At 36.0% G+C, this 22622-nt stretch overlaps 1 protein-coding gene across 2 annotated transcripts in view; it reads right to left on the reverse strand.

Annotated features, from left to right (window-relative positions):
- The window catches only part of LOC138709508 (gelsolin, cytoplasmic-like), a 154667-nt gene that overhangs the window by 87720 nt on the left and 44325 nt on the right, over window positions 1-22622 (reverse strand). The gene's annotated exons all lie outside the window — the stretch shown is intronic.

Raw genomic sequence — 22622 nt, forward strand, 5'->3', positions numbered from 1 at the left:
TTCACGTTGAAACTAAAAAACTGAAGTTGGATAGGTTCAAGAAAAAGTATTTGGCTTAAAAAATCCATTCAGAGGGAGTATGTTTCATTATTATGGAAGCAAATAACTATCAAAAAGACAAGTATTCTTCATTGAAAATAAATCTGAAAAATTTTTATTTGAACGTATAACGAACTTAGTTTGCAGCAGCATTTGCTGCACAAGCCACTAGTATGCTATAATTTTAATAGAACAATAGAAAAAAAATTGGTAGGAAAATTTAAATTTCACAATACTATAATATTGTACAACATATAAAATATGGACATTGCGATAGCTGTTTTCTTTACAGTCCGACACGGACCATAGGTAATATCATATAATAGAACCAGAACATTTTGATTACTAAGATGCTGTTGTGTTTTGTCTTTTTGTCTCATTTAAACATTTATAATGTTATTTATTTCAATGATGTATGTTATTCAAAGTTACGAAATCTTTCCACGCCGATCAAATGCTATTTCGAGAATGATGAGCGAGACTCGAAGCGCGAGAGAATGACGAGACGAGACTCGAGAGACAAGTGCAACAAATACAGCGAACGAGAGCGGCTGTTAGTTTTGTTCATCTCTAGTATATACGTATGCATGGGTGTATATATGTAGGGCTATGCATATACTGTATGTATGCATGTATGTAAAAGGTTGGTCAAGTTCCAAATATTATCATACTAAGAAAGCCATCCAATGTCTTGAGGAGGGCGATTCTCGTAATAATAAATTAAAATAACAGGAACTAGTCTGAGTGAAATACAATTTCCTAGACCGAATTCAACACTGATGATAATTCTAGACTCGCATTAAAAAAATCTTCTGAAGCTTAAAAGCAAAACCGTAATATTAAATACAGACACGATTCTGTGAAAAGAAATAAAAATAAAAATCTGCGAGTCGGAGATTCGATGTCAGGAGAATGGCAAACATTTGTTACGGAACAACAAATGTGTAGGATTACGAGAGTTATTTATAAGCCCGAAGTCTGGTCTCTCCTGCAAGGGGAGAAAATGGATTTACTCCTACGCCGTCAGGGGTAAGCAACATTTTTCACATTCATCATACCGTCATTGTTTTCATAAACCTCCCATGTAACAGTACAGAAAATATTTTTTCAGGAGGAAGGAAAAAATTCATTAAATATCAATAGAATGTACTACCAATATCAAGAGAACATGTAAAGAAATGTTTCTGAGCCGCATAATTAACTGGCATACTGCATACAGGGTGTAACAAGAAAGTGGGCAAAATTTCAAATATGAATTCCTCATATGTATTGAAGAAAAAATGGTTATACCAACACGACTTCGGAAATGCTTGGTTTCTGAGCAAGAATTCCATGTATGAGCATAATACACATCCGAACGTTTATTAGCTGACAAGACTGACATTGGAAGAATATTTCTAGAGAGCATCACAAAAATTTAGAATACTGAAACTTTCACGAATAAAGACAAACCGGAATGTTTGTAGCCTATATGTGTGTAAAAAAGAAAGATTTGAATTATTTTACTTTTATTTTGAAAAATTCGTCAATATATAAAAATAAAAAAAAGTCAGGTTATGGTCTACTACGCACTTATTCATAAATTCCTTATAACCGGATTTTCAGGTAGTTAATGTTAGTAGCTATGAACAAATGATAAAATACAACATAAAACGCTCGACTTGTGCTAATTATTTGGTAAGCATCATTCTGGTACCTAAAAATCCGTTCCCTATTAAATACTAAGTAATGCTAGTATTTTAAACGCACGTACATTCTGTAAATCTATACTAATAATAAATTTGTAAGCGAAATTTTTCTGGTAATTTTCGATTTTCCAAAAATAATTGGTGTTAACATGTATAATTAATCATCCTGAAACCGAAAATTGCTTTTTTGAAATTTTTGTTTGTATGTCTGTCTGTCTGTCTGTCTGGATGTTTGTTACCTTTTCACGCGATAATGGCTGAACGGATTTCGATGAAAATTGGAACACACATTAAGTTCGTTGTAACTTAGATTTTAGGCTATATGGCATTCAAAATACTTAATTTAAAAGGGGGGTTATAAGGGGGCCTGATTTAAATAAACCGAAATATCTCGCTTATTATTGATTTTTGTGAAAAATGTTACATAACAAAAGTTTCTTTAAAAATGATTTCCGATAAGTTTTATTCCAGGCAAAATTTTGATAGGACTGATATTTAAGTCTGTCTGTCTGTCTAGATGTTTGTTACCTTTTCACCCGATAATGGCTGAACGGATTTCGATGAAAATTGGAATATAAATTAAGTTCGTTGTACCTTAGATTTTAGGCTATATGGCATTCAAAATACTTTATTTAGAAGGGGAGTTATAAGGGGGCCTGAATTAAATAAAACGAAATATCTCGCTTATTATTGATTTTTGTGAGAAATGTTACATAACAAAAGTTTCTTTAAAAATAATTTTCGATAAGTTTTATTCCAGGAAAAATTTTGATAGGACTGATATTTAAGGATATACAAGAGTTTTAAAATAACAATACAACACATTTCCACTGCCGCCTCAAATTAGTGTCGTTGTTCCGTAACTTCTATGTGCAAAATATTAAATTTTGTAGTAGGAAAAAAAACAAATTTATTAATTCTATGGCAGTAGTGCATAGGAGATCGCGAATTCTTACATTTTCGAAAGAAAGAAATATAATTAAGTTATATATAGTAGATTGCATACCCAAATGCCGGATTGGAAAGATACATGCCATTATTCATCACCGCCTCAATTACCAATACCAAAAACATCAAAGTCTATAATCAGTTACATGAACACAAGCCATTTACAACACACAATAGAAACAGGAACTCAACAAGAGTAAAAACGGCCTGCTGATATACCCACACATTCTAAACACGCAACATGACCACAGATGTTAAGGCGTGAATAAAATAAACGTAACAAAAAAAAAAGATGCACAGTAAGGTTAACATAAAAACTCGTACACAATCAACTCTATTAATTTGGATTGATTTATTAAAGGATGCATTTAAGACTAATTTAGAAACATGTTAAAGGAATTGTCATTGCACCAAATGAGTGGTCTCTGGACCAAAATGATAGCATTTTAATTATTTAAATATAATTTAAATTAAGTAACATATTAAACGATTTATTCTTCTATCAAACACGAATGTTCCCTGGACCCAATGTTCTATTTTAATTATGTAATTACTTTATATTTATTTCTAATAAGTGCAGCGGAGCGCACGGGTACGGCTAGTTAGTAAATATAACAATAACTTAGGTGAGAACAAAAGAATGTGGCTTACTGCAATTCAATAAAAATATTAATCCCGATGTTCATTTCTTACTAATATCGACTGGCTATCAGGAATAAAAATCGATTCTCAGCTGCGTTGCCATATATAAAACCCAAGAACCTCCGTTTCTTCTCAAGCCGCGTCTCGACTTCGTTTTAGAAATCGCATAAGGATCCAGACCTCCATCGCGGTTTAAAAGCTGAGGTTTGAAACCACGATTTCGTCCGTGTTTTAGAAATCGACCCTGAAACTCAGGTCAGCAGATGACATCTTAATTTATTTGTACATCGTCATTGAGAATATGAAGTGAACGTGTAATATTTTGATACACTGTCAAAAGTAAAATTTAAGTTGTAACAAACAAAATTCGTAAAATAATACAATTTATTAAATTCTTTCAAATCAAAGTTATTTTAAGTTATTGCTAAATATTTTACATTACAGCGCAGAACTTCAAACCATTTTCGCTCGCTAGTTAAAGTTCGCATATTAATCTTTAGGACAGTGACGTAAGAAGACTGTAGCTGCCATTCATTAAATACACAGCATTGTAGCTTCTAAGAAAATTAAGTTCGTCATTCCTCGGAACTAAAATAGGCCTACGTACACACAGAATAACTTGCCAAAATATCGAGATTTCTTGGAATCAAATGCTACAGACTTCCTCCTCAACGCAACCTCGCTGTAAGAGAAAAATCATTTTTCTAAACCTTCAACTGTCAGACCATGACAGAGGTACAAATTACGAGTTTGTTCTCTCTTATAAATAGAAGAGATAAAAGAAAACTACGTTATATAATACTAAATTTATTTTACATTACACACCAAACCTCTTCTACATACTGTTCCTATCAAACGTCTGGGCAAAATATATAAAAAGACTATCATCCCCACGAAATATGTGCTTACACTTTTCGCGAAAACAGAATTTTGGCTCATAACATGGGTAGAAAATATGTTTTATTTGGTTTACAGGTCTCAGTGGAGAGGGATTCTTTAGTATGGAAATGCAACAACGAATCATTTGTACAATAGTGGATTTTAAGGATCTCGCTGAAGAAGAAATCGATTTCTAAAACACGGACGAAATCGTGGTTCCAAACCTCGGCTTTTAAACCGTGATCGAGGTCTGGATCCTTATGCGATTTCTAAAACGAAGTCGAGACGCGGCTTGAGAAGAACCGAGCGAGGTTCGTGGGTTTTATATATGGCAACGCAGCTAAGAATCGATTTTTATTCCTGTACACAATCGATATTAGAAATAAATGAACATCGGGATTAATATTTTTATTGAATAGCAGTTAGTCACGTTCTTTTGTTCTCAGCTAAGATATTGTTACATTTAGGGAATTTACGTGCGTTTAAAATACTAGCATTACTTATAATAGTATATAATAGGGAACGGATTTTTAGGTATCAGAATGATATTGCCCAAATAACTAGCACAAGTCGAGCGTTTATGTTGTAGTTCATCGTTTGTTCATAACTACTACCAACATTAACCTGAAAACCCGGTTCTAAGGAATTAATAATCTAAATACTAACTGAATTAAAATTTCAATAAAACTAAAATGTAGTATGGCTCTATTTTCACATATAATAGGCTAGTACTACGTGGAAAGCCCCAGTAGCATAAAACTTAAAATAAGAATACGATGAAAGAGTAATGGAACGGAGAAAAATTCTCTCCGGCGCCGGGATTTGAACCCGGGTTTTCAGCTCTACGTGCTGATGCTTTATCCACTAAGCCACACCGGATACCCACCCCGACGTCGGACAGAATTGTCTCAGAATATGTTCCAACTCTTGGGTTCCCTCTAGTGACTAGTTGGCTTATTCCGTCGGATCCCGGCCAACTAGTCACTCATAACGAGTGCACCTCAGCACATGTGTGGACTTCAGTCCTACGTTCATAGACTTCTATGACGTAGTGCAGAGGGCGGCCACTAGAGGGAACCCAAGAGTTGGAACTTAATCTGAAACAATTCTGTCCGACGCCGGGGTGGGTATCCGGTGTGGCTTAGTGGATAAAGCATCAGCACGTAGAGCTGAAAACCCGGGTTCAAATCCCGGCGCCGGAGAGAATTTTTCTCCGTTCCATTACTCTTTCATCGTATGATGACGCAGAATATCTGCATGGAAATATCATATGTACTTCGGTACATTAAAATAATATATTAAAATAAGAAGACAAAATCACGTTTGCTTCATATTCTTGTAGGCACACAACATTTTCGAGTATTAAATTAAATGTCCAAAACTACTGTATATACTAAGAATTAAGATCTATTGTCCTATAGGCATAAAGGTATAATTAATATAAAATATTATATCTTTCTTCCTGAAAGCAACAAGAATATGTAACAAAATTGTCAGCCTGTCGCCTCTTGCATTTCGTTGCAGATTATTATTTCTCCGAAAATCCAAATATTCGCCAGAAATTATCGTCGTTATATAGTTCCAAGGAATTATTCCTCTCTCTCTGATCACTCTAATCCGGAGATTTAATACTTGTAGACACAAATTTTCCTTTGATAATCATTCAGCTGATCTACTACCTCCATCTTGTATACATGAAGCCGTGGTTTTAAACCTCCCCCAGCCGTGGTCTCTGCTTCAGATCATGGTTTCGAGCCGTGGCTCACAAAAATGAAAAAGATCTCGTTTTATAAATCCAAACGCGGTTTAAAGCCATAGTCGTGGTTTAGACCTCGTTTTAGAAATCGACCCTGAAACTTTGCTATATAAAGTGGTTTAATATTTTTATTTATTGTTCATAATACATGAGATAAAAAAAATCGTTCCTATTCTGACTACAAATAATATTTTCCTTTTCCAGCTTTTGACTGAAGGATTTTCTTCCTACTCAATATGATTTTAATGAATAAGCAATAAAAATATCCGTATAACATTATGAATCCTACCAAATAGGCTAACTGTGAAGAAAAAAAAGTTGCGAGAATTTTGTTTTAGCTTGCGAACATTAACAATCGCTATTATTTTCTTTAATTCCTTCCCATAATTACAGCACAAGGTACTTATTTTTTCTCACGCCTTCACGATTTGTATTTGGCTTAATTTTCTTAAACACATTCAAGATTTGCAACTTTTTATTCTTTACAGCCTATTTAGCAAAATTCATAATGATATACGGACATTTTTATTGCTTATTCTTGAAAGTCATATTGAATAGGAAGAAAATCTTTCGAGTGCGGATCCAATTTCCAACAGCTAAGACGACTATTTCCCATTTTAAGAAATGTATCTCTGTGAACCAGACTTTGAGCACAGACAGTCTTACCAAACACAGCGTGGCCAGTATACAGTGAGGACTTTCTCTCCCATCAGCTGACTGCTAGTGTAGATGTGAAGGTCATCTAGGCAGCGATCCAGACGGATGCGAGTAAGCGAGAGAACCAATTTTAAAAAGCTTTTGTGGACGTAGTTTTGAGAAGGGAAAACAAGTTTTTCAGGTGCAAGAATATGATTATCTTATCATTACAAACAATATTTCAATATCCACATTTTCTCAAATAGGAAAATTACTTTGGAAATGAACACAATATCTGAATAGACATTTTATATGGATTTGTGCAAAATTATTTACAGAGATCTACTGAAACCGTAAAATTTATAAATTAAGTAAATTATCCTAATTTTTTAAATTATAAAAGAGGTTTTTTGTGCGTCATCTAGCAAAAGAAAGATTATAATCTTACTTGGATGCGTAGTAAATGACTTCAATGAATAATTATTCAAGAAATAAATTATAAACTGTGATTTCATTTGCACTTAAACGCCATCGACTTGGCCCGGGATCGAACCCGCAATCTCAGGCATAGAAGGCCAGCACTGTACCGACTGCGCCAACCATGTCGACGAAACACAGTAATTCCATTGTAAATACTTGTACAGATTATCGTACATAATCAATTAAGTAATCGAGGAAAAATAATCTTTAATATTATAACATGGAAACTACATCACATCTGTTTTAGTCTCAATCATATTCACAATTCTTATAAGAACTAATTCCTTAAAATTCTAAATATCACAATAGCATCCAACGAAGAACACAAACGTTTCATTCTATTACAGGCATTCTACAATCCCCTACGAGTTTTTTTTTTTCATAATTAACACATTTTACTTACTTACTTACTTATTTACAAATGGCTTTTAAGGGACCCGGAGGTTCATTGCCGCTCTCACATAAGCCCGCCATTGGTCCCTATCCTGAGCAAGATTAATCCAGTCTTTACCATCATATCCCACCTCCCTCAAATCCATTTAATATTATCCTCCCACCTACGTCTCGATCTCCCTAAAGGTCTTTTTCCCTCCGGCTTCCCAACTAACACTTTATATGAATTTCTGGATTCGCCCATACGTGCTACATGCCCTGCCCATCTCAAACGTCTGGATTTAGTGTTCCTAATTATGTCAGGTGAAGAATATAATGCGTTCAATTCTGTGTTGTGTAACTTTCTCCATTCTCCTGTAACTTCATCCCTCTTAGCCCCAAATATTTTCCTAAGCACCCTATTCTCAAACACCCTTAACCTATGTTCCTCTCTCAAAGTAAGAGTCCAAGTTTCATAACCATACAGAACAATCGGTAATATAAGTGTTTTATAAATTCTAACTTTCAGATTTTTTGACAGCAGACTAGATGACAAAAGCTTCTCAACCGAATAATAACACATATTTCCCATATTTATTCTGTGTTTAATTTCCTCCCGAGTATCATTTATATTTGTTACTGTTGCTCCCAGATATTTGAACTTCTCCACCTCTTCAAAAGATAAATCTCCAATTTTTATATTTCCATTTCGTACAATATTCTGGTCACGAGACATAATCATATACTTTGTATTTTCGGGATTTACTTCCAAACCTATCTCTTTACTTGCTTCCAGTAAAATTCCCGTGTTTTCCCTAATATCAATATCCTACTTTCTGAAATTATAAAAGAGGTCTTTTGTGCGTCATCTAGCAAAAGAAAGATAATAATCTTACTTGGGTGCGTAGTAAATGACTTCAATGAATAATTATTCAAGAAATAAATTATAAACTGCGATTTCATTCTCACTTAAAAGCCATCGACCTGGGCCGGGATCGAACCCGCAACCTCAGGCATAGAATGCCAGCACTGTACCGACTGCGCCATCCATGCCGACGAAACACAGTAATTCCATTGTAAATACTTGTACAGATTATCGTACATAATCAATTAAGAAATAAAGGAAAAATAATCTTTAATATTATAACATGGAAACTACATCACATTTGTTTTAGTCTCAATCATATTCACAATTCTTATAAGAACTAATTCCTTAAAATTCTAAATATCACAGTAGCAACCAACCAAGAACACAAAAGTTTTACGCTATTACAGGGGTCCTATAAATCCCCTGTCACTTTTTTGTTTCATAATTAAAACATTTTACTACTTTTCTTTTTTATTTTTTGCTTAAAGATTCAATTTATTATAGCATTGTAATTCTTGAAAATGGAACGAACCATGTTAACATGGACTTTCTAACTCGAAGAAAATTCAGGAATGACATCAGTGAGTGCCGGTAAAACAATGCGACCTACTCAGACTTTTAAATCAATATTTTTGCCTAGAGAACTTAGAATACGTAAGGTACCTGGGGATATTAAGGCCCACTAACTAGTTTTGCCATTAGTTATACACTTTTGCAAAAGAGAGCAACAGCTCTTAAGACCTATTTCTTCTTGCATTCGAGTGAGGCATAAAGAAATTAGATTCTCGTTCTTGTGTGTAGTTGACTGGTGGCAACAAGTTATGTGTGATTATTTCTGCTTTCATTATGAAAATTTCCAAATGTAAGCAGATATTTAATCGTTTTACTGTGTGTTATTAATATAATATTAAATGCACGTTATTGTGTAAATATTAAGAAGTTTGTGGCTACCGTGAAACTTCCGCTAATGAGCATATGAGCGCTCCATAACCTAAAATTGGCGCGAAGTGACAGAGAAGGAAATAAGGCCCAGGAAAAAAAAATATGTGGAAACGCCCACGAGTACATAGAAGTCCCTGAACTATAAAGCTCAAATTCTGAACCGCAAGAAATGAAGCAAACGAGAGATTGACAATTCCTAATGCAGAAAGAGCATTGGATGAGCCATCAACTTCAGGATTTGTAAACATCCAGGGGACGCGGATATGTTCTGTCTGCGAAGAGAATTGTTGTAGATATACATGTGTGTGTCTCTTGTGAATGTTGGGTGCACGATGAATGTGTAGGTCTGACTGAGGAAAAAAACTGAAAACTTTGTATGCCCAAATTGTGTTCAATACTTATGTTCTTTATTGTGGGCCTTATTATCTGTCACAGCAGGATATGAGGCCCAGTGACATGATGTTAATTTTCATTGCTCACAGCATTTATGTGTCTTTCTGAATATTTCTTTGAAGTAAAATATTATAGCATAACTACATTCTAGTTGAAGCAAATAAAGCGATTGGGTTGGAAGTAAATCCCGAAAAGACTAAGTATATGATTATGTCTCGTGACCAGAATATAGTACGAAATGGAACTATAAAAATTGGAGATTTATCCTTCGAAGAGGTGGAAAAATTCAAATATCCTGGAGCAAGAGTAACAACCATAAATGACACTCGGGAGGAAGTCAAACTCAGAATAAATATGGGAAATGCCTGTTATTATTCGGTTGAGAAGCTTTTGTCATCTAGTCTTCTGTCAAAAAATCTGAAAGTTAGAATTTATAAAACAGTTATATTACCGGTTGTTCTGTATGGTTGTGAAACTTGGACTCTCACTTCGAGAGAGGAACAGAGATTAAGGGTGTTTGAGAATAAGGTTCTTAGGAAAATATTTGGTGCTAAGAGGGATGAAGTTACAGGAGAATGGAGAAAGTTACACAATACAGAGCTGCACGCATTGTATACTTCACCTGACATAATTAGGACCATAAACTCCAGACTTTGAGATGGGCAGGACATGTAGCACGTATGGGCGAATCCAGAAATGCATATAGAGTGTTAGTTCGGAGGCCGGAGGGCAAAAGACCTTTGGGGATGCCGAGACGTAGATGGGAAGATAATATTAAAATGGATTTGAGGGAGGTAGGATATGATAGAGACTGGATTAATCTTGCTCAGGATAGGGACCGATGGCGGGCTTATGTGAGGGCGGCAATGAACTTCCGGGTTCCTTAAAAGCCAGTAAGTAAGTAACTACAAAAGTATGCCATTCTATTCAAACGTCTCGAGTTCAAAGTAAGAACATTTTATTTCTTAGGTGGGCCTTATTACCCCCGGTTACCTTATGAGAAGTATTCCTTTATTAGGGTTTAATGTTCATATTTCTGCTCACAAACTAACTTTGTTGTTTTTTTAATTACGTATTAATAACACAACACTGCCTATATCTGGATAGGATTTTAGTCTTTCACGTTTGAAATAGATTTTTTTACTCAGCCATAATACATAATTGGTACTTAAATTTAATAACTATAAGAGTATTACGTTTTAGAACTGTTGTCTGTGGATTGGACCATCTCAGTATTGAGTAGGCTAAGACCTGGGCCTACAAAGGATGCTCTAACGAAGAAAGTAGTCCATTTTACAAGGCCCTGTTCCGTGGCACCATATTACAAAGCGAAGCCAGTACGACTTCTCACCATGGCGAACTGGCCTCGAACCTAGACGAGCTGAGTCATTAAAAAGTCTGCTGCCCGTAGGAACCGGTTCTTTCTTACGCTCGAATGCGGGGATATATTCTGGGAATCGCTCATGTATCATTCAGCATCCTTCAAGCTCAGTTGGGTAGGTCTAGTATTACATTAAGCTACTTTCTTATTACAATAGTTTTCAGCAATTTGATGAAAATACAGTGTTTTCAGTATCCCGTTACCAAAGAGTAGCTCTACGTCCGTTCATCCTCTACCTGTGTACTGAACTGGATGATTAATTATTTTTCCTGTAATTATCTTAGCACCTACGAGTCTGTTCATGCAAGAATTATGTAGATATAAAAATGTTTTAACAAAAAAGTGATAGAGAATTTGAGGAAATCCCTGTAATTGGGTGTAACATCTATATAGGAATTAGAGTAACGGAATGAAATAGTCTATGAATAACAGTAAATTCTCCAATATAATATAATATAATATAATATAATATAATATAATATAATATAATATAATATAATATAATATAATATAATATAATATAATAATAATAATATGAAATATTACCATTTAAACTACAGGCATTGTTTCATGTAAGGTTTTATTATACATAATTAAAATGTTTTTGTAGTAATCTGCGTTGTGTGCATTCAGCACTTAAACATCATAATGTTATGACATTTTATGCTCAGGTAAATGTATTTTCAATAAGTCATTTTGACATAAGGACAAATTAATAATAGTAAAATATATTTTCAATGTAGACCTGTGTGCAAATAAGTAAAGTTTTTGCAAAGTATCTTATATTCACGTACTACCTGTAAGATCAGAGAATTACAGAAGGTATCAGTCAATGTATGATGATGATAATAATAATAATAATAATAATAATAATAATAATAATAATAATAATAATAATAACGTTTACGCCATTGTATTGTGGGTCCCTATCACCACGGCATGGCGCGTCCTAAGGTTGCGGATAGAGGAGACGGCCTCCAGATATGGAGGGTAGCTGCGAATATATTGAATAAGCAGTCGTGGACAGCCGAAAAGGGGTAGTCCTCCAGCTTGGGGGTTGGGCGAAGGGATAACAACCCATCAACGTAAAAAATAGCTTGTTACGAATCCCTACAATAAGAAAGTATATGATTATGTCTCGTGACCAGAATATTGTACGAAATGGAAATATAAAAATTGGAGATTTATCCTTCGAAGAGGTGGAAAATTCAAATATCTTGGAGCAACAGTAACAAATATAAATGACACTCGGGAGGAAATTAAACGCACAATAAACATGGGAAATGCCTGTTATTATTCGGTTGAGAAGCTTTTGTCATCCAGTCTGCTGTCCAAAAATCTGAAAGTTAGAATTTATAAAACAGTTATATTATACCGGTTGTTCTGTATGGTTGTGAAACTTGGACTCTTACTTTGAGAGAGGAACATAGGTTAAGGGTGTTTGAGAATAAGGTTCTTAGGAAAATATTTGGGGCTATCGGGTTCCTGAAAAGCCATTTGTATTTTAGTAAGTAAATGTTTAAGCAAAATGTACTACCAATATCAAGAGGACAAGTAAAGAACTGTTTTTGAGCCGCATAATTAACTGGCATACTGCATACAGGGTGTAACAAAAAAGCGGGCAAAATTTCATATATGAATTCCTCATACCTATTGGAGAAAAAATGGTTATACCAACACGACTTCGGAAATGCTTGGTTTCTGAGTAAGAATTCCATGTATGAACATAGTGCACATCCGCACGTTTGTTAGCTGACAAGACTGACATTGGAAGAACATTTCTAAAGAGCATCACACAAATTTAGAATACTGAAACTTTCACGAATAAAGACAATCCCTAGTGTTTGAAAAAAAAGTCAGGATATGGTCTACTACGCACTTATTCACAATGTAGTAATATTTCAAATTGTTTGTGTTATTAACTGAAATAATTTCTATTAAAAATTTTTGTCAAGTATATCTCAAAAGAAATATTATTTAACATGATTGTCGAAACATAAATTTTCTAAATAAATGATCCTAGTAGGGCTATGTATAGATTAGTACCAGCTTTACATTACTGTAGTACAGCCAGTGCCACCGTTTCTGGCGTGTGAAATAAGTAATGGGAACGTTGAGAACGAGTATCTTTTCTTTGCCACAAAAAGTGGGCGAGAAAGCTGGCAACTGTGATTGGCAGATTGCTGACATCACATCTGTTTAGGAGGTGGTACCGAAGTGGCAACAGATACCATTGGCTGGACACATACTCAAGGACACACCCCAGAAACGCAAAGTGCGAGCGTCTTGCCTTTGACACAGTGGGAAGATTGCTGACCTGACGTGTTGGGTGGTACTGTTCTCAGCTGCAATGGCAACAAGTGCTCACTGACTGGCTTTCTACTCAAGGACACGCGCCAAAAGCAACGTATACCCCTGACTGAGGGTTTCTCTAACATGCCGCGACGCTCACTGAAACCAGTAAAGGGCTGCTTTTGTTATATTCCTGCATGACGTAGTGCCGCAGTTCAGCAATACATTTCCCAGAAATGTCCTCATCACCACTTTCCTCATCTTGTTTTGCTGCTACTTCTTCCAACATTTCATCAAAATCTACATTTGCCTTGTGGCATTGAAGATCGTTGTCAATGTGCAGGAACCCTTCGTAGATTTTGACATGTATGCAGCATATCCTAAATTGTTTAATTTTCAGTAAGTACATCTCCATCTCTGAATTATCCAAGCCACAATGGACAAAGGAGTTCAGAATTGTTTCACAGCTTATTTCTTGTCAGCTATCGACGACAAATTGCACCGTCACACGCTAAAAATTATCTATAGTAATGTCACAAGAGCAGACTTCGAGTGACATTTATTAGGACTATTTCGTGAATAAAATAAAAATGTAAAAATATATCACTAAAATTCGCTCACAAAATGTTAATAATAATTGTATATTTATGAATACTTCACCTATTCAGACAATGCGAAGTCGAAATAGATGAATAACGATTACTGCAATAAAGAAATTGAATGCTATTCAGTAATGCCAACTGAGAAAAGCGAAATACAGGTTTAACAATGTTAATTACATGTACTGCGCTTTTCTCTTGTTATTGTAACAGAAATACGTTTTCATTATCTGCTGAAATCATAATTTAATTTAAACATGTTATAGTATACCGGTAATTACAAATAACCCGATTAATGCATTAATTAAATGAACAATAGTTATGAAGGAGTGTCATTTTCTTTAGATACAATGGACATGAAATTAGAAGATGAAGATGTAGATGTGGAAGTAGGATTTCGCACTTTATTTAGTAAAATTGATTCATGCTCATCGATTTACGTGGAAACAGTTGGCGACACTGACTAAACAAAAGAACGATCATGCGATAAATTGATAGTGATAAAACGAGCTACAGAAATTATCGCGATGTATGACTGTGATTGGTTGGAATTCAAAATTTCATTACACTTCATTGGTCGAAAATGGAATGATGCCATATAAACGAAATAGTCACATTTCACTGTCCCTAAGCTGCAAGGTGATCCAAATAATGAAAGCAAATCAACGTTATGTTATCGATTTTTTTCTGTTCTTAAAGGGTTGTCCCAAATAAACTGCAGCCCCATTTAACCGATGGCCTAGTTAACTGGATTCTACTGTACTGGAATATTGCAAAATATCAGGCCAACATTATGAAATGTGTATGTTACGCCCGAATATTTTAATCAGTGTAACTTAATATTGCGTAACATTATAGAGTACTGCTGGCAGTGTGGCAAAATGTTCGGTTTTACGTTTCCGGGAAGTGTATTGGGCAGATTTTCTAAGCGCGGAAAGACAAACCGATTGCAATACATGTTGTGGTTTTTTTTACATTCCTTCATATAATAACTATCAAGAATTGTTATAATTAATACGATATAGTACGATATAATATTTTTTTCCTGTAACCTTTTATCTCTTAAAAATGTCACATTTACCGCGTATGTATTGCTCTATTCTCGTTCTACTCCGTAAAAGATACGCTTCATCAGCTGTTTGTTCAAACGCCGGCAGCTCGGGCAAGTAAATTATATTTACTTTCTCCCTCCACACTTCAAGACAAGTGAATCTTTATCTTAAAACCAAGAACAATTAAACAATAAAGCACACGTCATGAACCAAGTAAGAGAATGAAAATAACTGCGAAGGAGAATCCGTGTTCTGATTCTTCTATCAAGTACGGTACTTCCTTCTTACGATTCTGAACCACGCCCCATCTATAGTCTACTGTAGTTTTGTAACAGGTCTCTAAACCAGACATTTTCGATAGGAGGTCCATTACAGATTTAGTTCTGACCCACAGAGATAGAAAAAGAAGCGTGATCAGTTAGATGGCGTAGTTATGCGAAATATGGTTCTTTCAAAAGTACGAAATTAGATGGAGAAATTGTAAATTATGTTTTATTTAACAACGCTTGGAACTACCGAGGTTATATCAGCGTCGCCGGTGTGCCGGAATTTTGTCCTGCAGGAGTTCTTTTACATGCCAGTAAATCTACTGACATGAGTATGTCGCATTTAAGCATAATTATATGTCATCGACCTGGGCCGAGATCGAACCCCAAGCTCGAGCACAGAAGGCCAGCTATGTAGAGATCAATCGATAGTTTTTCAAATAAATTTTATAGCATAGTGTGTTGGATGACATTAATAGATAATATTTCTGAAGAAATAAATGCAAAGAGTTAAACCTGAAATATGCTGATTATAATCTTCGAAATGTTAAGTCCTGAACTCTCCTAAGGTTAAGTAATGTTACTTAATAACGTACGACTTTCACCTAATTAATCTTGGCTTTTGGTAACATGATCCAGTGTCCATGGTAACATAGTATACTTCAACACTCTTGAACGAGTACATGATCCTGTAATTCAATCTAACACAGCCAAGTGCCATGGAAGTTGCAGAGAACCTAGGCCATCCAAGGGCTGTACAGTACACTTACAGCATTCAACACAAGCAGCGAAGAAACTTCGCTATACAGTGCATCAAGCGTGCGGAATTCACAGGAACAACGTCCAACAAGTAAACTCAACACTAGATTTCAGTTAGATCTCCAATGATTGTATATAGAACTATCTAGGGTTGCCAACCCTCCCATATTTCCTGGGATCTCCCGTATTTTCCCCTAATTTTTAAGTCTCCCAACTCCCGTATTATTCTTCTCTTCGAGCATTTTTCTCCCTTATTTTTTCATAATGTAAACATTCTTATTCTAAACATTTTATTTTACAGCGGGATATACGAAATGGGATCATAAACGCAATGAAGATGTAATGGCAGAATTACAATTAGAACCTGTAATTAATCACGTAAAACATTATCAGAACAACTGGATAAATCATCTGCATCGCATGCATAGAGATAGAATCCCAAAAGCCATGCTCCACTATCGTCCAAACGGGAAGAGATCTCTCCGTCGTCCAAAGAAGCGCTGGATTGAAAATTCAACTGTGAGATCGTAACAGGTCATTTGGTCTAATACTTGAAGGGAAGAAGAAGAAGAAGAAGAAGAAGAAGAAGACATTTTATTTTGCCGTGAATGATGATTATTTATATGATGAGTTTTGTTGTTCAAGAGATGCATTAAAATGTGCAGTCTTTATAGAACGTAAAGCTTCTAAGAATGGGTTTTAGTGTTCACCCGTTTAAAATCAAACAGTGTTAATGTTATAAATTTGGAAAAACTGGCTAGTTTTGTTCTAAGCATACCAAGTATTAATGCTCATACAAAGAGGGTGTTTCATCTATGAACAATAATTGGACAGATGTTCGAAACAAGAGCACAACACATTTAATCAAATCAGAGCTGCAAACTGCTGTAGACTTCAACTATTACCCGAGATAAAATCTGTCCCAAAATACTCTTAATTTAAGCATAGCTGCGGAAGTGTAGAATAAAGTTGTTTTTCAGTAACTGAACCGAATAATTTGTCTATTTTCTATGTGTAATTTTGTCGATTTCTTAGTCTCCCGTATTTTCTTTAAAAATAGTTCGCAACCAAGGAACTATCACACAAATTAAGTATCTACATATATGAAACATTAAGGGTGCTATTCATAGACATTTCGCTAGCAAGCGCTAGAGCGTGCTAAACTAGCCCCGGCTATCGACTGATTACTTGTACAGGATTCATATCATATCATATCGCTAACACTGGTTTATGAATACGAAAAAGTTAGTTCGCTGATCATCCACCGGAAGCCCGCGCTAAGAATGTCTATGAATACGGCCCTAACAGTTTAAAGATGCCAGTCCTTCATTTTGCTGTTTTCATCCCAAAAGAAATACCTCTGGTAGTGTACTCATTTCTGTTAGAGGCTGGGTAAAATTCAGGATCATAATGAGGCCATAAAAATGAGATCAATGGAAAAAAAAACCATGACCCCATCCGAAATCGAACCTCCCACCACCCGAATAAAAGGCAGGCGTGTTAACCTCTATATCACCTTGCTCTGTACTAGTCTCTTAAGATTTGTTATAAGTTTGACACTGAATCTCGCTTCTTTCAATTTTTATGTTTGGCATTCGAAGGAGTTATTTTTTTGTATCAGAAATTTGACTCACGAGGACGAATATTTTAAGGTACCAACAAAAATATTTCACCACTGAACAGCCTTAACTTAGCACATATCTCGAAACTTAAAATAGTCGCTGCTGCAATGAATATAACACTGTGAAAAAACCTGTCTTGTGAACAAGTTCAATTGTGAATATGGCTCTAACAATATGGTCATGGACTGGGAACACAGACCTTCAGCTGGAGAACCCACGCTCTTCTAGCGTGCCTATTAGCATGTTTCGAAGCTCTTTGAAATGACGTGGACTGTGTAGTTCATTATTGTGACTCACAAGCACCACGCCTCTCCGGTGGGCGAGACCGCTCAAGTGCATCGCACGTATCCAGCTCGTGGCATTTTAAACGCAGTCTCCAGAGATCAGCCCATGTACTATGACGCATTTTATAGCCATTTTGATATATATTTTTAAATACCCCACTATCTGCGCTTGTTACTCATATGGCCGAATTTATTAACGCCAAATAGTTCCCGAAATGTTGTTGTTTTCTAATGCCAGGCGTTTGACAATAAAGTCATTTGATCTCTTGCACTCCAACATTTTTCAAAGATATTATCATGGTCAGCCACTGAAGCACAGATTTTGAGGTGTTCCGAATCCATTTCTTGGTTTGAGTTGCACAATGGCCAGTTAGGGGACTGATATATTCCAATTCTATGCAGGTGTTTGGCCAAACAATCATGGCCTGTTGCCAATCTAAATGCAGCTACAGACGATTTTCGTGGTAAATCGGGAATTAACTGTGGATTATGATGCAGAGAGTTCCATTTTTTCCCCTTGGGATTGTGTTATCAAATTTTGTTTGTTGAAGTCTAAGTATGTAGATTTAATAAATCTTTTCACAGAGTAATACGTAGATTTAGTAACAGGTCTGTAAGTAGCAGTGCTGCCCTTCTTTGCTAAAGCATCCGCATTCTCGTTTCCCAGGATTCCACAATGGGACGGTATCCATTGGAATACAATTCTTTTATTGAGTGATATTAATAGAGAGAGCATTTTAGTTATTTCTGTTGTTTGAGATGAAGGTGTGTGTTTAGAGACGATTGATAGAATAGCTGCTTTGGAGTCTGACAATATAACTGCATTCCTAAATTTATTGATGTGGCATAGAAGATTCCTGAGACATTCACTTATTGCAATGATTTCACCATCAAAGCTTGTTGTTCCATATCCAAGAGATCTATAAAGTGAGAAGAGACAGCACGTAACACCTGCACCGGCACCTTGTTCTCTGGAGATCAAGGATCCGTCGGTGTATAAATGAAGCCAGTTTTGTGGAGGGTATCTAATATTAATTGTCTCTAAAGACAATTGTTTCAGTATTTCAGTGTTTACTTCTGATTTCAGTATTTCTTCTGTTAAATTTAGATTATATTCTAAATTTAATAGAGTTAAAGGGTTCGGTTTAATTTGTAAGTTTTCTTTTAAACTCGGGATATTGATTTTCTGTTTTAATTCTTGAACAATATATATATATATATATATATATATATATATATTTAAATACTCCACTATCTGCGCTTGTTACTCATATGGACGAATTTATTGATGCCAAATAGTTTCCGAAATGTTATATTTTGTTTCGTCTCCGTTAGTCTTGTGTTTGGCATCTCGATGTCATTAATAGGCAACGGGTTTATAGGTGCTAAAAAAAAAAAGAGAGAGAGAAATTTAGGACTTTATAAAATTTAATTTAGGACTTTTAGAAATTTATATAAAATTAGTCATTAATAGTTTTAATTTTAGTAACTAACCCATATTAGGTATAATTATGTACAAAGCAGTCATCTCTTATGCAATCTTTTCCAATACTGTATTTGACTAAAAAAAAAAGTACAATTTTATTTGTAGAATACAAAATTCTACTATTGTTTGTAGCAATACACAACCAAATGTTTCTCTATATTCGCCATAGTAAATTTCTTCCGGCCGTCCCTGAGCAACCGCTTGTGAACGGAAAAACTTCTTTCGACGTAACAAGAAGTTATTGGAGCTAACAAGCAAACATTCTCATGGGTGCAGATAACAAAGTTATTTTTTTTCTTCACCATGTTAATAATGTCAAAACAAATGCTTGTACCAATTTTGGCCACTCCAGCGCAATCACGAGGGCCGTAAAAAATAAGTTTCCCTGGGGCTGTTTACAGAAAGAAAACACAATTTCATTGGAACGATTTATTGGAATAGATACAGCAATTGTTGAGATATTTTTCAACATATTCCCCACTGAAATTGAGACATTTGTTACACCGTGTTATCAACTTTTGTATCCTGTGTCGTAGAAGTCTGTCGTCTGGCATCGGAACCAGTGTGTGACAGCAATCTACTGCACCTCTCTGTCGATCCCATGATAAACTGTTGTGGCACCATTATTGAAAAGAAAATTGTTGAATACTTACTTACTTACAAATGGCTTTTAAGGAACCCGAAGGTTCATTGCCGCCCTCACATAAGCCCGCCAGCGGTCCCTATCCTGTGCAAGATTAATCCAGTCTCTATCATCATACCCCACCTCCCTCAAATCCATTTTAATATTATCCTCCCATCTACGTATCGGCCTCCCTAAAGGTCTTTTTCCCTCCGGTCTCCCAACTAACACTCTATATGCATTTCTGGATTCGCCCACACGTGCTACATGCCCTGCCCATCTCAAACGTCTGGATTTTAAGTTCCTAATTATGTCAGATGAAGAATACAATGCGTGCAGTTCTGTGTTGTGTAACTTTCTCCATTCTCCTGTAACTTCATCCCGCTTAGCCCCAAATATTTTCCTAAGCACCTTATTCTCAAACACCCTTAACCTATGTTCCTCTCTCAGAGTGAGAGTCCAAGTTTCACAACCATACAGAACAACCGGTAATATAACTGTTTTATAAATTCTAACTTTCAGATTTTTTGACAGCAGACTGGATGACAAAAGCTTCTCAACCGAATAATAACACGCATTTCCCATATTTATTCTGCGTTTAATTTCCTCCCGAGTGTCATTTATATTTGTTACTGTTGCTCCAAGATATTTGAATTTTTCCACCTCTTCGAAGGATAAATCTCCAATTTTTATATTTCCATTTCGTACAATATTCTGATCACGAGACATAAGAAAATTGTTGAATAGGTTAACCAAAGTAAATACTGTATTTTTCTATCTTAGTAGATGAAACAACCGCCATCAGTTCCAATGAGCAACTATCATTATGTGTGCGATTCGTAGACCGAGAAAAGTGTCACTTGCATGAGGAATTTTTTAGATTCGCAGTGGTGCAAGATCTAAGTGGAGAGGCATTGTCAAAAGTTGTTTCAAGTGAACTGTGGGACTTAGGTCTAGACATTTTGTATCTTCGCGGACAGGGTTATGAAGGCGGTGCTTATGTCGGGAAAGTTTCGCGGTGTCCAAGCGCGAATTTTAAAAGAGCAGCCTCTGGCATACTATATGCACTGTGCCTCACATTTTAGTCCATTCCAAACTCATGTCAACGCCTGCAGTATGTGTTAAGGCATGTTGTGTTGCTGAATACGTGCCAAACGTGTCTCGGGTGTACAGTTTTACTTTCGACGAGAGTGTCCTTTAACTGTCTCTTCTGGCGCTGTTACCAATGAAGTCTCATAATATGTTCCTTCATAAGAAGCATGACGTTTAACAACACATGTCAAAACAGACTGGGATGCTGGAACACGATGATAAAGTAGTATGCTATGCGGATGTGCGAGTATCGCCAGAAAACTAGTTGCTTAAAATTCATCTTGCTGCTTACAAATTTGTTGCAGTTTCTTGAGGATTAATTGTCTTTACCCAAATTCTCCAACAAGTCGAAATCGTACACAAGTGAAGCAACCATTCACATCGAATCTACCATCCTAAAAAGGAATGTACAACACACTTCACCTTATATTTTTTATTTTCGTTTATTAACTATACGAAGTATAAAGAAAGTGTTGTAATAATGACAATATATATTTCTACATTTTTATGGAAATACCTACTGTACTTTCAATATTCTTAATATTGTGACAGCGACGTGAGATTCGAACTCACGACCAGCGTCCCGCAAGAGAGCAGAATGCATGTGAGCCGACACGGCTCTACGGAGCACTATGGGACGGCGCGCGGCGGAGAGGGGAAAGGGCCTACGCAGCGAGGGAGTTTGCGCGCGCATCTTCTGCTTGCCTAGAGAGGCCGAGAAATCCGTCGAAGTGGAAGAATCGCGAATTCGAACTTTCGAGGCTACGTCGCTGTGGTTCTAAATTACGGACGCGAAGGAACGACAGCAGTTTTCAGTTATTCAGTCAGTGAGAAAGCCAGAGCAAGGAAGCCAGTCTTGTGTACCGGAGTTCAACTCGAGTGTGCGTCCGCAACTGCGTCAGCAGCCGAAGGCCTGAGTTCGAGTGCTGTGGACCGCAGTTGGAGGGACCTGAGTTCGAGTGCAGTGGACCGCAGTTGGAGGGACTCGAGTTCGAGTACAGTGAACTGTCTCTGAAGGTCTGTGGTTCGAGATACTGTGAACTCGAGTGACTGAGATAGAAGAACTGTAAACTGAGAACTGGTAGTTCTGATTTGTAAATAGTGCTTTGTAAATATTAATTAAGATTAACAGTTCATTGTTGTGCGTAATAGTCCAAGTAAATTGTCATTGTCGTCGGTGGAGTGCTATAACGAATACTGTGTTGAGTGAAGATCCAATGGTTGACGAGAGCGTTTAAGGTGAATTGTAGAAAGAAATTATTGTTGTGACGAATAAATTACATTGTTGTTACTAATAAAATTCACAATATGAAGATGAAAAAAACGTGTTTCTTAGCATATCAACTGCTTTATCTCCCGAATAATTCGACATATTTTATTGACATTTTTCCCTTGAAATTATTCAAATCTGCTTTACAGGGAGCTTTACCTGAAAGACTAGATTTGCATAATATATACGTCACTGTGTACGTTAACAGAAAACCACAATTCCAAGTCACACAGAGATTGTGTGCACTCGATGTG

Source organism: Periplaneta americana, chromosome 11 (genome assembly GCF_040183065.1).
Source record: "Periplaneta americana isolate PAMFEO1 chromosome 11, P.americana_PAMFEO1_priV1, whole genome shotgun sequence".
NCBI classification, from domain to species: Eukaryota; Metazoa; Arthropoda; class Insecta; order Blattodea; family Blattidae; genus Periplaneta; species Periplaneta americana.